This window comes from Ovis aries, chromosome 9 (assembly GCF_016772045.2).
Source record: "Ovis aries strain OAR_USU_Benz2616 breed Rambouillet chromosome 9, ARS-UI_Ramb_v3.0, whole genome shotgun sequence".
Classification (NCBI taxonomy): Eukaryota; Metazoa; Chordata; class Mammalia; order Artiodactyla; family Bovidae; genus Ovis; species Ovis aries.
The window spans coordinates 82,145,175-82,159,931 of NC_056062.1; positions in this window are offsets into that span (position 1 = coordinate 82,145,175).

Consider the following 14,757-nt stretch of genomic DNA (forward strand, 5'->3'; position numbering starts at 1 on the left):
ATTTTAATTACTTAATTTGTCATTCTATTTACTATTGTTTCTTCTATGTATTCTTTGCATGCAGACCGCATCCTGAGCAGGAAATCATTTTAAAACCTAATTCTTACGGATATCCTCATTTCAAGGACATTTTATTTATTTACACAGACTGAGGGAAGGCAGGAATTGATTAGGAGCCAGGAAAGGTAGGGACGGCCCCTGGACTGAGCCTTTACAATTTGACTTCCCTGATCAATTAAAATCAATTTCTAGATCAGGTGAACCCATCCATGTTTAGCTCACTCCAAAGCCTCATGTATGGCTTAAGGGTTGTTATCTGCAGCCCAGACCAACACAGCAGAGCCTCAACACACTCTGTCCTAGAGGGAAAGCGTTTGGGATAGCACAGTTGCAGAGATTCTCCTGAAGCCTGGAGCAATGAAAGGGGTACCAGAGGAAGCATTAGAGGCCAAACTTCCACTAATAGTTTATTTAATAGGCACTTACAGACGCTCTAGTATAGGTAATGCTTTAGAGGCGAGAAGACAGAGATCAAGTGGCCAGAAATGAAGAGAATAGGCGGGGTGTGCCTCTAGCAAATCCCAGTGAGAAGGCTTGGGCTCTGTAACCTGAGGTGAAGAGACAGGAGGGGCAGAGCACCCAAGAGGCTGGTCTTATGAGAGGAGCTCCCGTCTCTGTTTAGTGCAGGGAAAGTACTAGGAAGTCTTCCTAGGCCACACCGTGCAAAAACCATGGAAGTTTTGGTCAGGCAGTGGAAGGGAAGGCGTGCAGAGAATGTAAAGGCAATCACCGTGAGCACGGTCGTCTTTGTCAGCCAACACGGAAACCCAGGAGAACTGGTCAGGGCTGGCGGGGTCCCATAGGAACACGCCTTGAGAGGGAAGCCACTTTCAAGGGAAATGGGTCTCTCTGGATTAGAAAGTTGCCCTCACAACGTTGGCAGTATTGTGGCATCGACATATGAAGAGAAGCCTCAAGGTTTGAGGTCACTGCGTTGGGGATAGCTCGAGCTGCACTTTAACATCAGCACTGGCCTGTTGTCATATGCTCGAACAAGACATTAAACATGAGCATGTATCTTCTAAAATTCAAGGACAGAGACACGTTACTCCTTTCTTAGCACACGGTCATAAGGAAGGGCTTGCTGGGAAATGAGGCCTTGGGAGTAAATAGGATTTTAGGATTCAGGGATTCTACCCCACCTTCTCAGTGGTAAAGAACCCGCGCACCAATGCAGGAGCTGCAGGTTCGATCCCTGGGTTGGGAAGATCCCCTGGAGAAGGAAATGGCAACCCACTCCAGTATTCTTGCCTGGGAAATCCCATGGACAGAGGAGCCCGGGGGGCTACGGTCCATGGGGTTACAAAAGCATTGGACGTGACTGAGCGACTAAACAACAACAATCCCCCCCTTCACTACAACTAGAAGTTTGGCTCTTTCCTTCTGGTGGGCGAGGATGGAGGGTGCACTCCAGTCCCAAAGAAGGGCATGACCAGGTCCAGGTACCACGTAGCCCAGTGCCTGACACACAGAATTCACAGCACACAGAACTCATGTTAACACCTGAACAGATGAGCCAAGAGTTGAAGGGGATGGGAGGAGACAAAACCAGGTCTCTGCCTTGTTACCAGAGGCTCTGAAGGAAGATCGTCCTGTTTCTGTTCTCAAGTCACAAAGTGAAAAATATTCCTCTCAGTGGGTGCTATCAGGTTAAAAGGTTTCCTTGCTTTTAGTCTAAATTGGCTCAGCTGGTAAAGAATCCGCCTGCAACGCGGGAGACCCGGGTTTGATCCCTGGGTTGGGAAGACCCCCTGAAGAAGGAAAAGGCTACCCACTTCAGCACTGTGGCCTGGAGAATTCCAGGGACTGTATAGTCCACGGGGTCACAAACAGTTGGATACGACTGAAGGAATTTCACTCCACTCACTCACTCAGTCTAAACTGGCCCAAACAAGAAATGGTGAAAGTGAAGCCAGAAATCTTACAACTCTCTTGGGAAAGATAGTAGTTTTCATACCTGTCATTTGTTTCGGTTTCCCTGGTGGCTCAGATGGTAAAGCGTCTGCCTGCAATGCGGGAAACTCGGGTTCAATCCCTGGGTTGGGAAGATCCCCTGGAGAAGGGAAAGGCTATCCAACTCCAGTATTCTTGTCTGGAGAATTCCATGAAAGGGAGGCCTGTAGGCTACAGTCCATGTGGTTGCAAAGAGTCTGACACAACTGAGCAACAAACGTGTATTAACAGTGGTAGGTTCTTTTGTGTTTTATCACACTCGGGAAAAGTGTAGACTGATGGTGCACACGTTTATCATTATTAGGTGGTCTCAGAAAATTGACTAAACAATAGATTAGTTCACCATTTTTCTTTTGTTTCTATTCTAACAAGTGTAGCTTCTCTACGGAAATAGAAAAGTAAAAAACCATATGATCGTATATACCTTATTTTGTCAAACAAGTTTCAACAACTGTTAATTTTATGGGGTTATTTAAAATATTCTACAGAATGTTGCTTACTCATAAGACTTTATATGTAAGCATGTTTATGGACAATTTTAAAATAAAAAAAATGAAGAAACATCCTTATAGAATACATCACAAAAGGATGCTGGTGAGATTATGTATTGATATGAGAGGTCTAATATTAATTAAAGAGAGCAGTGAACAAAACTGTATAATATGCAGTGTAATCTTAATTTTAAATAAATATTATGTGCTTAATTAAAAATCATAAGGGTGGAAAATAGAATGGTGGTTGTCAGCGGCTGGGGGTGGGGAGAATGAGGTGTTGGTGAGGAGCAGGTATAGAGTTTCAGTTCCACAAAATGAAAGAGTTTTAGAGATGATTAGTGATGAGGTCTGCACAAGGATGTGAAACTACCTAACGCCACTGAATTGGACACTTAACAGTGGGTAAAATGATGATTTTTTAAAATATTTTTTTATTTATTTGGCTGTGCTGGGTCTTAGGTGGGGCATACAGGATGTTTAATTTTCATGTGGACCTTTAGTCGTGGCATGCAAACTCTTAGTGGGATCTAATTTTCTGACCAGGGATTGAACCCAGGCCCCTTGTATTGGGAGCACAGAGTCTTAGCCACTGGACCAGCAGCAAAGTCCCTAAATTTTATGTTATGTATATTTTACTATAATTTATAAAATTATATATCCAAGTTAAAAGTCTAGACAAAAACCCCAGAAGTCATTATTTCAGAGTGGCGGAATTATAGATGGTTTATTTTCTTTATGATTTTCCACAACAAATATTTTTTAATAAAAACACAGTTTGAAACACCTCTTTTCAAACTCCAGCTTTCTTAGATTTCTCAAGTCATCAGTCTACTTTGCAATTTCCTCAAGATTTCGCCAAGCACAGCTACTAGGCTTTCTTCTTCTCGGGACACAATCTGTAGAATTTCCCATTCAGATTTCATAGAATTAGAAAAACCGATCTCCCAAATAGTCCGAGAGATTTCAGTTCCATCCTCATAGTCGTAATGTCAATTTTAAATTCAAATTTTAAATTTTAAATGTCAATTTTTAAATACAGTGGTCACTATACCCGTAAAGTTTTCCAGCTTCTCCACGGCCTTTGCCCACCTAGTTTTCTCTGCATGTTCTCCCATCTCCTCCCTCTGTAGTTTAAGAATCGCAGTGACAGATGAGGTTTCACACCTTTCGCCATGACTGCCATCAGTTCACTGAGCTCTACACATCTCTCAATTCTGAGCACTCAAGATATAATAATAGACATTCTTTTTTTCCTTTTTTAATCTGTTAAGAAAATTTACTTTGGGAAAGCAGAACAGTCCTGATCAGCATATCACTGCTAAGGCAGAAGCTTCTCTCACCTGAAACTCTTTGGAAGCAAGGAGTTGTCGGAAATAAAGGACTACCATTTCAATAAATGAATCTTGGAAGGAAGTTCTTTTGTGAGCTCATCAACTCCCAAAAGTTTAATTTTCATCTCAGGCATCAATAATATAAACATTATTGTCATAAAACCATTAAAAGATAAAAATATGAAACATTATTTTAACAACTGCATAGCATTCTACATCTATTGTTGAACATTTCCATTGTTCCTAATTTTTTCCTTTTACCAATTATCCATTACCAATAAGGGAAGTACTTTCAAATTCTCAAATCGAGATGTCATGATTTAATCTTTGTTACTCATTCTTAACTTCATTTCACATGCAGTCAAGGACTGTGGCTGAGGCAATTCCCCATTTGGAAATTCAGGACATAGTGCATCATATATTTTGGTCATTTCCCATGAATGCTTGAAAAGAAGATTCTCTCTGAGTCCATAAGGTGCTTTGAAAAGGGGCAATATATCCAGCCACATGTAAAAATGGGAAAATGAGTTTGTTCTTGGACCCAAGGGCTCTACGATCTGCAAAGTTTAGGTGACTCCTTACCTCCCCTCAGGCCTTTTTAGATGGGATTCCACCAGCATTGCTGCTGATGAGCAATGCCACCAGAGACTACCCCATCTCCAAGTGTGCAAGATCTCGGCTTCCACTTTGGCAACTGCAGTAACATCAGTAATAGCAGAACCAGCTCTGTCCTGCAGCTTTCCTCATATGAAATCCTCAAAATTAGGCTTGCCTGCATTTGATCCGTGGAGTCTCAGTTACTGACTGAGATGGAAGTTTGGGGGAAAAAAATCAGTGTGGACCAGGGGCTCAGAGAAGATGCTAAAGGTGAAAAGGTCACAACATGACCCAGTTTGGGTTAGATAGTTCCAATACTCTGGCAAGATGTTTATACTTATAGTTATTATTAAGACATACGTATCTTAAAATTTACTGGATGACTATAGCCTCCACTACTTACTAGTCTGCAGTTTCCACATCCATAAAATGGGAAGAATAATGCTGGCCTCTTAAGGTTATAGGGAAGCCTAATGAGCAACGTCTGCTTAATAATATTAATTCTTTCTTTTATCAGCTGTTGTTTCTTAGTCTATTAACCAAGGACTGCTTTTCATCCCTATTCACCTTGATTACTTGAATTGTTCATAAATTTGCAGAGAAACACACCTTGTCAGCCTGACCTCCTGCAAGGCCGAGTAATTTCTTCTAAGTCCCGGTTGTGATGTCCCTCCCCTTCGCATTCTTCACCTTCTGACCCTTTCCCACCCCAAGTTTCTGTGCCCACTGCCCACAGCTCCCAAATGTGCACACACTTCTAAATAAGGAGAACTTGCATCCTGGTTTGACCTGAATTGGCAATTAAACTATCGGTGAATTGGGTCAAGTATCAAACACCTACAGTCAGCAAAAACAAGACCAGGAGCTGACTGTAGCTCAGATCATGAACTCCTTATTGCCAAATTCAGATTTAAACTGAAGAAAGTAGGGAAAACCACTAGGTCATTCAGGTATGACCTAAATCAAATCTCTTACGATTATACAGTGGAAGTGACAAATAGATTCACAGGATTAGATCTGATAGACAGAGTGCCTGAAGAACTATGGACGGAGGCAGTGATCAAGACCATCCCAAGGAAAAGAAATGCAAAAAAGGCAAAATGGTTGTCTGAGGAGGCCTTATAAATAGCTGAGAAAAGAAGAGAAGCTAAAGGCAAAAGAGAAAAGGAAAGATATACCCATTTGAAAGCAGAACTCCAAAGAATAGCAAGGAGAGATAAGAAAGCCTTCCCAAGCAAGCAATCAATGCAAAGAAATAAAGGGAAACAATAGAATGGGAAAGACTAGAGATCTCTTCAAGAAAATTAGAGATACCAAGGGAACATTTCATGCAAAAATGAGCACAATAAACGACAGAAATTATGTGGACCTAATGCAAGCAGAAGAACTGAGCAAAAAAGATCTTCATGACCCAGATAATCATGATGGTGTGACCACTAATCTAGAGCAGGACATCCTGGGATGTGAAGTCAAGTGGGCCTTGGAAAGCATCACTACGAAGATGGAATTCCAGTTGAGCTGTTTCAAACCCTGAAAGATGATACTGTGAAAGTGCTGCACTCAATATGCCAGCAAATTTAGAAAACTCAGCAGTGGCCACAGGACTGGAAAAGGTGTTTTCATTCCAATTCCAAAGAAAGGCAATGCCAAAGAATGCTCAAACTACCGCACAATTGCACTCATCTTGCATGCTAGTAAAGTAATGCTCAAAATTCTCCAAGCCAGGCTTCAGCCATACATGAACTGTGAACTCCCAGATGTTCAACCTGGTTTTAGAAAAGGCAGAGGAACCAGGGATCAAATTGCCAACATCCTCTGGATCATGGAAAAACCAAGAGAGTTCCAGAAAAACATCTATTTCTGCTTTATTGACTATGCCAAAGCCTTTGACTGTGCGGATCACAATAAACTGTGGAAAATTCTGAAAGAGATGGGAATACCAGACCACCCGACCTGCCTCTTGAGAAATCTGTATGCAGGTCAGGAAGCAACAGTTAGAACGGGACATGGAACAACAGACTGGTTCCAAATAGGAAAAGGGGTACGTCAAGGCTGTATATTGTCACCCTGCTTATTTAACTTCTATGCAGAGTACATCATGAGAAACGCTGGACTGGAGGAAACACAAGCTGGAATCAAGATTGCCGGGAGAAATATCAATAACCTCAGAAATGCAGATGACACCACCCTTATGGCAGAAAGTGAAGAGGAACTAAAAAGCCTCTTAATGAGAGTGAAAAAGTTGGCCTAAAGCTCAACATTCAGAAAATGAAGATCATGGCATCCGGTCCCATCACTTCATGGGAAATAGATGGGGAAACAGTGGAAACAGTGTCAGACTTTATTTTTCAGGGCTCCAAAATCACTGCAGATGGTGATTGCAGCCATGAAATTCAAAGACGCTTACTCCTTGGAAGAAAAGTTATGACCAACCTAGATAGCATATTCAAAAGCAGAGACATTACTTTGCCGACTAAGGTCTGTCTAGTCAAGGCTATGGTTTTTCCAGTGGTTATGTATGGATGTGAGAGATGGACTGTGAAGAAGGCTAAGCGGAGAAGAATTGATGCTTTTGAACTGTGGTGTTGGAGAAGACTCTTGAGAGTCCCTTGGACTGCAAGGAGATCCAGCCAGTCCATTGTAAAGGAGATCAGCCCTGGGTGTTCTTTGGAAGGACTGATGCTAAAGCTGAAACTCCAGTACTTTGGCCACCTCATGCGAAGAGTTGACTCATTGGAAAAGACTCTGATGCTGGGAGGGATTGGGGGCAGGAGGAGAAGGGGACGACAGAGGATGAGATGGCTGGATGGCATCACTGACTCGATGGACGTGAGTTTGAGTGAACTCTGGGAGATGGTGACAGACAGGGAGGCCTGGCGTGCTGAGATTCATGGGGTCACAAAGAGTCGGACACGACTGAGCAACTGAACTGAACTGAATGGAAGCAGAAGATATTAAGAAGTGGCAACAATACACAGAATAACTATACAAAAAAGATCTTCATGATCCAGATAACCACGATGGTGTGATCACTCACCTAGAGCCAGACATCCTGGAATGCGAAGTCAAGTGGGCCTTAGGAAACATCACTACAAACAAAGCTAGTGGAGGTGATGGAATTCCAGTTGAGCTATTTCAAATCCTAAAAGATGATGCTATGAAAGTGCTGCACTCAACATGCCAGCAAATTTGGAAAACTCAGCAGTGGCCACAGGACTGGAAAATGTTAGTTTTCATTCTGATCCCAAAGAAAGGCAATACCAAAGATTGTTCAGACTACCGCACAATTGCACTCATCTCACACACTAGCAAAGTAATGCTCAAAATTATCCAAGCCAGAGTTTATGGCCCATGAACTTCCAAATGTTCAACCTGGATTTAGAAAAGGCAGAGGAACCAGAGATCAAATTGTCACCATCCGTTGAATCATCAAAAAAGCAAGAGAGTTCCTGAAAAATACCTATTTCTGCTTCATTGACTATGCTAAAGCCTTTGACTGTATGGGTCACAGCAAACTGTGGAAAATTCTTCAAGAGATGGGAATACTAGACCACTTGACCTGCCTTCTGAGAAATCTGTATGCAGGTCAAGAAGCAACAGTTAGAACTGGGCATGGGAAAACAGACTGATTCCAAATCGGGAAAGGAGTACATCAAGGCTGTATATTGTCACCCTGCTCATTTAACTTATATGCAGAGTATATCATGAGAAACGCTGGGCTGGATGAAGAACAAGTTGGAATCAAGTTTGCCGGGAGAAATATCAATCACCTCAGATATGCAGATGACACCACCCTTATGGCAGAAAGTGAAGAAGAACTAAAGAGCCTCTTGATGAAAGTGAAAGAGGAGAGTGAAAAAGCTGGCTTAAAGCTCAACATTCAGAAAACTAAGATCATGGCATACGGTCCCATCACTTCAAGGAAAATAGATGGGGAAAAAGTGGAAACAGTGTCAGACTTTATTTTTGGGGGCTCCAAAATCACTGCAGATGGTGATTGCAGTCATGAAGTTAAAAGACACTTACTCCTTGGAAGAAAAGTTAAGACCAACCTAGACAGCATATTAAAAGGCAGAGACATTACTTTGCCAACAAAGGTCCGTCTAGTCAAAGCTATGGTTTTTCCAGTGGTCATGTATGGATGTGAGAGTTGGACAATAAAGAAAGTGGAGTGCCGAAGAATTGATGCTTTTGAACTGTGGTGTTGGAGAAGACTCTTCAGAGTCCCCGGGACTGCAAGGAGATCCAACTAGTCCATCCTAAAGGAAATCAGTCCTAGGTGTTCATTGGAAGGACTGATGCTGAAGCTGAAACTCCAATACTTTGGCCACCTGATGCAAAGAGCCAACTCATTGGAAAAGACCTTGATGTTGGGAAAGATCAAAGGCAGGAGGAGAAGGGGATGACAGAGGATGAGATGGCTGGATGGCATCACTGACACGATGAACATGAGTTTGTGTTGGCTCAGGGAGTTGATGGACAGGGGGAACTGGCCTCTTGCAGTCCATGGGGTCGTAAAGAATCAGACACGACTGAGCAACTGAACTGACTAGCTGATCAAACACCTCTTAAAAATAATTGTTCAAACCTGCTACGTTTACAAAGATTCGTAAGCTGAACTTAAAAACTCAAGTTGAAGCTAGGATCTAGAAGGATGGTACTGATCAATGTATTTTCAGTGCAGCAATGGAGAAACAGACATAGAGAACAGACTTACGGACACAAGGAGGAGGGAGGAGAGGGTGAGATGCACGGAGAGAGTAACACAGAAACTTACATTACCATATGTAAAATAGATAGCCGAGGGTAATCTGCTGTATGACTCAGGAAACTGAAACAGGGGCTCTGTATCAACCTAGAGGGCTGGGATGGGGAGGGAGATGGGAGGGAGGTTCAGGAGGGAGGGGACATGTGTATACCTATGACTGATTCATGTTGATGTTTGGCAGAAAACATCAAAATTCTGTAAAGCAATTATCCTTCAACTAAAAAATAAATACATTAAAAAAAATTTTTAAGAAGTTGTTTTTAATAATACAAAAATACAAAAAGTTACACAAATATAAAAATATAATACAAAAAGTTGTTATTTATAATAATAAAGGTTATTATAAACTGAATATCCATTTTAAATTTAAAGACTAAATCAGCTTTTTACAGACATTCAAGCCCTGATGTTGACTGAGCTGGGTGGAGGAGGGTGCGGATCACACAGGACTTGGAAGAAAAGTAACAGGCACTGAGGAGCAGCCAGCCACCAGGGATTGCCTGCCTTGGGCTAGAGCCTAGGACAGTCTTGATGGATTGGCCTTTCCGTGCTCTGCCTGCCTTGGCACCCCACCCTGGAGCTCAAAGGTCAATTGCCTTTAGATTGTCACTTTGTTAAGAGAATGGGGCCACAGGGAGTGGCTGAGGGTTACTGACCCTATGCCCCTTCGCCACTAAGATGTCCCGTGTCCCAATCCCAATATCCTTCTTCCTCTGACAGCACAAAGGTGACAGTCTTCCCATGGGTCACTGGGTTTGCCCAGATCACCTGATTCTCCTCTTTCACCCACTGAGGCATAGTTTGCAAATTAAGCCTAGATGCCTGCATGCAAGACAGACAGAATCTTCTACAATCATGGATCAAACTTAGACAGGTGAAGTGGGTTTTATTTTTTTTTTTTTTTGCCTTGCTGGGAGGCTTGTGGGATTTGTGGATGCTTACTTACTAAATGAGGGATTGAACTCTGACCCCCTGCAATGGAAGTGTCGTCTTAACCACTGGAGCCCCAAGGAAGTCCCATATTTTTTTTTTATTTCCCTCCCTCAGCTCTAACTGGATGGTGATTGTCACCTGTCAAGTACAAACAAACTTAGGAGTCATGGAAAGTTGTGGAAAAAGAAGGGACAGGGTGCTCAGAAGGAAGTGGAGGGGGAAAGGGAGAAAAGGGGTATTTCTTTAAGGTGTAAAGAAGACCTTGAGCGGGGGCTTCCCTGGTGGCTCAGAGGTAAAGAATCCTCCTGCCAATGCAGGAGACACAGGTTTGATCCCCAGTCCAGGAAGATCAATCTCCGGTCCAGGAAGATTCTACTCGCCGAGGAGCAGCTAAGCCCGTGTGCCACAGCTGTGGAACCTGCATTCCAGAGCCTGGCAGCCACAACCCCCGGAGCCCACAGAACCCAGCACGGTGAGAAGTCCGCTCACGGCGACAAAGAATGGCCCCTGCTCACAGCAACTAGGGAAAGCCTGCTCAGCGATGAAGACCCAGCACACTCAGAAATCAATCAATCAACCATTTCTCTTTTTTTCAAAGAAAGACTTGAGAAAGGGAAAGCAAAAGAGAATAGCTAATTTAGTGAGGGAAGAACCCTGAGTGGACTCTGAAGGGAAGATGCTTGGCACTAAAAATTCTAGCTAACATTTACTGAACACTTCCTCTGTGTTAAGAACTCGTTTTAAGGATATTGCATCTTATCCTGTTTAAGCCTTCTGACAACCCCAGAAGGTAGGTTCTTTGGTGAGCGGGGCCTCGGGGGTGCAGAGTGTTGCTGATGGAGGCATAGATGAAGTGAGTTGTTCACGGTCCCTGCTGGGGTGGGGCCAGCACACAAGCCCACCGTAGCTACCTAGAACCTAAGCATCATCTGCCCTCCGTATTTCCCCCTTCCCTGGGCTTCCTACTTGATGGTTCCAGAGAAAAGGAAAGCTGCCCACTGAGCAGCACAAGGTGGGCACCGTGGCCTTGGATTTGGTTAGAACAAACTCAGTAAACTCAATATATGTCTTCTATAATTCAGATGCTTTAGGAGCAAATGTTCTCATGAAATTGCAGATCAGCAAAGAAAATGGATTTAATTCTGGATACTGTTTGTACATGTAAGGATGGATACAGGAGATTTTGTTATTTACTTAAAAGACTTCCTGAGGTATTAAATAACCCTAGTAAAAGATGCTGGCCAGTTTGGGGTCTGGCCTGCAGATGATTAGCATGGAATCAAATTATGTCAAAGGGGAACTTGGGGTTAACCACATGCCAAACAACTCTATTTAGAGACAGTGGAACATGTACCAGTGTGATTCAAAACTCTTGAGCGCAGTGTGAAGGTGGGAACAGTGGCCCAGCTACAAATAAGAAAGGTGTAAATGCGGAAGGTCAGCACTACCACCTGTTTGCAGGTAACACGCAGTTAGGCAAACTGCCCAAGAGCGTGACGTAGTAAGAAGGAGGTGGGTAGAGTTGGGTTTGTTTTAAGGGCACCCAGAAGAAAAGGGAAGAGGAAGAGATTTTTTTTTTTTTAGGAGGGTTGGGGCAGACGTAAGTTAAGGGGAGGTTTTCTGGAAGAGCTTCCAGGGCAAAATAAAGAAAATAGATTTAAGCTTGTGGTGGGTGTTTGGAGAATGGAACAGATGACTTTCAATAATATTGAGCAATGAACCAGAGTGATAGCAAGAAATAGAAAGTGGCAGAAAATAGCGCTTGAGAGGAAATGAAAGGACCATGACTCAACTTTTTGTCAAGCCTGCACAGGAGGAGAAGGGTGGAGGGGAGGAATCAATAAGGAAAGGTGAGGAAGACAAGAGTCAGGGCTTCACCGCAGGAACCCTAAGTCTCCACGGAAAGAAATGTCAGAGCACGGAGCTGGAGCCGCTAGCAGAACCTGAGATAAAAGAGGAACGTGCTTGTGCGTGCTCAGGCGCTTCAGTCGTGTCCAACTCTGGGCAACCCTATGGACTGTAGCTCGCCGAGTTCTTCTGTCCCTGGGATTCTCCAGGCAGGAATGCTGGAGTGGTTGCTGTGCCTTTCTCCAGGGGACCTTCTGGACCCAGGGATAAAACCCGAGTCTCTTATGTCCCCTGCATTGGCTGGTGGGTTATTTACCACTAGTGCCACCTGGGAAGACCAAAACAGGGTAAGTCAAACGCAGGAGGAGAAGAGAAATCCAGAGCATGAGCTAAAGAACAGAGTAAATACAAACAGATATTAACGTTATAATGCTTCAGTGGCTAGTGGGGGGCCATGCCACGGAAGTATAAGGTATAGGAAGGAAAATTCTAGAGAGGGAGCTTCAAGCGGGGAGAACTCCAATGCCAGACAAAGAGAAACAGCTGAGAGGTTCTCCCCACAGTGGGTTATTTGGAAAGGGCGCACCCTGGGTAGAACCAGGTACGACCATTCAACAAGGAGCACCTCCCTCACTAGTCACACAGCAGGGCCTGGGGTCCTGTCCTCACGTGGCGCCAGGACCAGCAGGTGGAGGAAAGTGTTCAGGGGAAGGGCTTGGAAGGGCCCAAGGCAGCAGGACCCTCAGGGTGACAGGTGTTTAAACACAAAACACAAGCCCCACCATTATGAAGTCAATTTGAGAATAGTATTTTTCAGGACTTTCCTGGTGGTCCAGGGGTTAAGAATCCATCTTCAATACAGAGGAAGGAGGGTTCCATCCCTAATCAGAGAACTAAAGATCCCACGTGCCTCGGGGTAACCAAGGCCCAGCACTGCAGATACTGAGTACACGCACCGCAGCAAAGGATCCCACATGCCACATGCCTCAAGGAAGACCCCACACAGTCAAAAATACAAATAAATAGCAAAGCCAAATAGAGGTGGAGTAAAGGCACTTACTCGTTTAAATTAAAAAAAAGAAAAGAATAATACTTTTCCAAATATTTGTGCAAAAAAATACACGCAAGAGATGCTCATTCTGAGCCCAGCTGACCCCACACTGAATTGAGCATGCGCAGTTGATCCCTAGGCATTAAGCTACTGCCCTCGCCCCGCTCCCAGTTAGGAGATTTGGCTGGTTCCAGAGAGAGATACCCAGTGCCAAATGTTGTTCATTCCAGTTCATTTTATGGGAGTTTGAGGGAGTGAGCAGCTGGCACAACCATGCAGTAACTTCCTGCCTCCATCCACTCTAAATGCACTTGAACTCTGAGGTTTAAGAGAATAGTTGGAGATAAAAACTATGGAGGGAAAAAAGTAGGAATATTGATAACTCCCCCCTTACTTTTTCTCCTAAACATAATTTATACTGTAATTACATTTATTCTATATAAGGAGATACTGTTGCAGGGAAGGGCCGATTCTGACTCCATGATGGATATATTTCTTTGGCTTTACCCTTTGTTTTTCATTGTTTTTGTTTTTATAATCGTATATAATAACCTGCCTTGGGGAGCCTTACTCCTCTGCCTGAAGAGATTAACACATTCCCTCCCTGAAGTTGGCCATTCCAAGAGACGTTTGCAAGACTATTTTTGTTCAGTGGCTCAGTCATGTCCAACTCTTTGTGATCCCATGGACTGCAGACGCCAGTCTTCCCTGTTCTTCACTATCTCAGAAAATTTGCTCAAGCTCATGTCTATTGAGCCGGTGATGCCATCTAACCATCTCACCCTCTGTTGTCCCCTTCTCCTCCTGCCTTCAATCTTTCCCAGCATCAGCATCTTTTCCAACGAGTCAGCTCTTCACATCAGGTGGTCAAAGTACTGGAGTTTCAGCTTCAACATCAGTCCTTCCAATGAATATTCAGGACTGATTTCCTTTAGGATGGACTGGTTTGATCTCCTTCCTGTCCAAGGAACTCTCTAGAGTCTTCTTCAACACCACAGTTCAAAGGCATCAATTCTTCAGCTCTCAGCCTTCTTTATGGTCCAACTCTCACATTTCCACACGACTGCTGGAAGAATCATACCTCTGACTAGACAGACCTTTGTTGACAAACTGATATCTCTGCTTTTTAATACAATGTCTAGGTTTGTGATAGCTTTTCTTCCAAGAAGCAAATGTCTTTTAATTTCATGGCTGCAGTCACCATCTGCAGTGATTTTGGAGACCAAGAAAACAAAGTCTGTCGCTGTTTCCACTTATTCCCCATCTGTTTGCCATGAAGTGATGGGATCAGATCCCATGATCTTCGTTTTCTGAATGTTGAGCTTTAAGCCAACTTTTTCACTCTCCTCTTTCACTTTCATCAAGAGGTTCTTTAGTTCTTCTTCACTTTCTGCCATAAGGGTGGTGTCATCTGCATATCTGAGGTTATTTATATTTCTCCTGGCAATCTTGATTCCAGCTTGCGTTTCTTCCAGTCCAGCGTTTCTCATGATGTACTCTGCATATAAGTTAAATAAGCAGGGTGACAATATACAGCCTTGACACACTCCTTTCCCAGTTTTGAACCAGCTTGTTGTTCCCTGTCTGGTTCTTACTGTTGCTTCTTACCTGCATACAGTTTTCTCAGGAGATACATAAGGTGGTCTGGTATTCCCATCTGTCTAAGATTTTCCACAGTTTGTTGTGATCCACACAGTCAAAGGCTTTAGCCAACAAAGCAGA